We start from the raw sequence: 368 nt of genomic DNA on the forward strand, positions 1-368 counted from the left end.
CCAGACGCGGACCCTCTCGGCCCCGAGGAGGGGGAAGGAGGGCTCCCGCGATTCCGCCAGCCGTGGGAACGCTGCCACGGGAAGGGGGGACGAGGCGACAGCCACACAGCCCGAGAAGCACACAGCACGCAACACGCGCGGCACAGGCCCGCGTCGCGGGAGCGGCCAAAGTCGTGGACGCGAGCGAGAGGGACGCACGCGACGGAAGGCGCGGGTGAGGCACGGGAAGACGGGCGGGACCCGGGAGCCCACCGTCGCCTCCCCAACACCCCATCCCGCGGCGGCCCCCAGGAGGGGAGGAAGGTACCGCGCACGCGGGGGTGTGCACGGAGCCCTTTCCCCAGCCACCACCACACAACCGGGCCGAC

This window comes from Mus caroli, unplaced genomic scaffold (assembly GCF_978045245.1).
Source record: "Mus caroli unplaced genomic scaffold, Mus_caroli_1 scaffold_43, whole genome shotgun sequence".
Classification (NCBI taxonomy): domain Eukaryota; kingdom Metazoa; phylum Chordata; class Mammalia; order Rodentia; family Muridae; genus Mus; species Mus caroli.